We start from the raw sequence: 3,142 nt of genomic DNA on the forward strand, positions 1-3,142 counted from the left end.
TCTGATCTAATCAAAACCACTCAAAGTTTCATGACTGAAACAAGATCCTCCATTAGAAATTTGGAGGCACAAGTGGGTCAGGTGAGCAAGAAAATTACTGAACTCCCTCCTAGTACTCTTCCAAGAAATACAGAAGAAAATCCAAAAGGAGAGTGCAAGGCCATCAACATGGCCGAATTTGGAGAGGAGGGAGAGGCAGTGAACGCCACTGAGGAAGACCTCAATGGACGTCCACTGGCCTCCAATGAGTTCCCTAATGAGAAACCATGGGAATCTGAGGCTCCCACTGAGACCATAGAGATTCCATTGGATTTACTTCTGCCATTCATGAGCTCTGATGAGTATTCTTCCTCTGAAGAGGATGAGTATGTCACTGAAGAGCAAGTTGCTAAATAACTTGGAGCAATCATGAAGCTAAATGACAAGTTATTTGGTAATGAGACTTGGGAGGATGAACCCGCTTTGCTCACCAAAGAATTGGATGACTTGTCTAGGTAGAAACTACCTCAAAAGAGACAAGATCCTGGGAAGTTCTCAATACCTTGTGCCATAGGCACCATGACCTTCAAGAAGACCTTGTGTGACCTAGGGTCAAGTGTAAACCTCATGCCTCTCTCTGTAATGGAGAAGCTAGGGATCTTTGAGGTGCAAGCTGCAAAAATCTCACTAGAGATGGCAGACAATTCAAGGAAACAAGCTTATGGACTTGTAGAGGATGTTCTGGTAAAGGTTGAAGACCATTACATCCCTGCTGATTTCATAGTCCTAGAGACTGGGAAGTGCATGGACAAATCCATCATCCTTGGCAGACCCTTCCTAGCCACAGCAAAGGCTGTGATTGATGTGGACAGAGGAGAATTGATCATTCAAGTGAATGAAGAATCCCTTGTGTTTAAGGCTCAAGGATATCCCTTTGTAACCATGGAGTGGAAGCATGAAGAGCTTCTCTCAAAACAGAGCCAAGCAGAGACCCCCAACATTGCTCTGAGCATCTCTGAGGCTCCATGAGAGCCCACTGTCAAGCTATTGACATTAAAGAAGCGCTTGTTGGGAGGCAACCCAATGTTATATTTTATCTATTTTCCTTTGTTATTTTATGTTTTCTGTAGGTTGATGATCATGAGAAGTCACAAAATCAATTGAAAAAAGCAAAAACAGAATGAAAAACAGAAAGAAAAATAGCACACCCTGGAGGAGAACTTGCTGGCATTTAAACGCCAGTGAAGCTAGCAAATGGGCGTTTAACGCCCAGTCTGGCACCATTTTGGGCGATTAACGCCAGAAAAGGGCACCAGGCTGGCGTTAAACGCCAGGAAAGGGCAAGAAGTTGGCGTTAAATGCCAAAAATGGGCATCAGCCCGGCGTTTAACGCCAGAATTGGCACAGGGAGCAATTTTGCTCGCCACTTGGTGCAGGGATGACTTTTCCTTGACACCTCAGGATCTGTGGACCCCACAGGATCCCCACCTACCCCACCACTCTCTCTCTTCTTCACCTATTCACCAATCACCTCAACCCCTCTTCCCCAAAAGCCCTTCACCTATCAAATCCCATCTTTCTCTTCACCACTCACATCCATCCTTCATAAAATCCCGCCTACCTCACCATTCAAATTCAAACCACTTTTCCTCCCAAACCCACCCTCCCATAGCCGAACCCTACCCCTCTCTCCACTCTTATATAAGCCCATCTTCACCCATTCATTTTCACACAACCTAAACACTACTTCTCCCCCTTTGGCCGAACCACAAAGCCATCTCCATCTCCTTCATTTCTTCTTTTTCTACTCTTTTCTTTCTTCTTTTGCTCGAGGATGAGCAAACCTTTTAAGTTTGGTATGGTAAAAGCATTGCTTTTTGTTTTTCCATAACCATTTATGGCATCCAAGGCCGGAGAAACCTCTAGAAAGAGGAAAGGTAAGGCAAAAGCTTCCACCTCCGAGTCATGAGAGATGGAGAGATTCATCTCAAGGGTGCATCAAGACCACTTCTATGAAGTTGTGGCCTTGAAGAAGGTGATCCCCGAGGTCCCTTTTAAACTCAAAAAGAGTGAATATCCGAAGATCCAATATGAGATTCGAAGAAGAGGTTGGGAAGTTCTTACCAACCCCATTCAACAAGTCAGAATCTTAATGGTTCGAGAGTTCTATGCCAATGCATAGATCACCAAGAACCATGATCAAAGTGTGAACCCGGACCCAAAGAATTGGCTTACAATGGTTCGGGGAAAATACTTAGATTTTAGTCCGGAAAATGTAAGGTTGGCATTCAACTTGCCCATGATGCAAGGAGATGAACACCCATACACTAGAAGGGTCAACTTTGATCAAAGGTTGGACCAAGTCCTCATAGACATTTGTGAAGAGGGCGCTCAATGGAAGAGAGATTCAAGAGAAAAGCCGGTTCAACTGAGAAGACATGACCTCAAGCCCGTAGCTAGGGGATGGTTGGAGTTTATCCAACGCTCAATCATTCCCACTAGCAACCGGTCTGAAGTTACTCTAGACCGGGCCATCATGATTCATAGTATCATGATCGGAGAAAAAGTAGAAGTTCATGAGGTTATAGACCAAGAACATTATAAGGTGGCGGACAAGTCCTCTACCTTGGCAAGGTTAGCCTTTCCTCATCTCATTTGTCACCTCTGTTATTCAATTGGAATTGACATAGAGGGAGACATCCCCATTGATGAGGACAAGCCCATCACTAAGAAAAGGATGGAGCAAACAAGGGACCGCTCTCATCATGAAATCCCTGAGATGCCTCAAGGGATGCACTTTCCTCCACAAAACTATTGGGAGCAAATCAACACCTCCCTAGGAAAATTGAGTTCCAACATGGGACAACTAAGGGTGGAGCACCAAGAACATTCCATCCTCCTCCATGAAATTAGAGAAGATCAAAGAATCATGAGAGAGGAGCAACAAAGGCAAGGAAGAGACATTGAGGAGCTCAAGCACTCCATAAGATCTTCAAGAGGAAGAACAAGCCACCATCACTAAGGTGGACACGTTCTTTAATTTCCTTGTTCTTTATTTTCCTGTTTTTCAAAAATTATGCTTATGTTTATCTATGTTTGTGTCTTTTGATCATTAGTGTCTTAGTGTCTATGCCTTAAAGTTATGAATGTCCTATGAATCCAT

The sequence above is a fragment of the Arachis duranensis genome, chromosome 10 (genome assembly GCF_000817695.3).
Source record: "Arachis duranensis cultivar V14167 chromosome 10, aradu.V14167.gnm2.J7QH, whole genome shotgun sequence".
In the NCBI taxonomy this organism is placed as follows: domain Eukaryota; kingdom Viridiplantae; phylum Streptophyta; class Magnoliopsida; order Fabales; family Fabaceae; genus Arachis; species Arachis duranensis.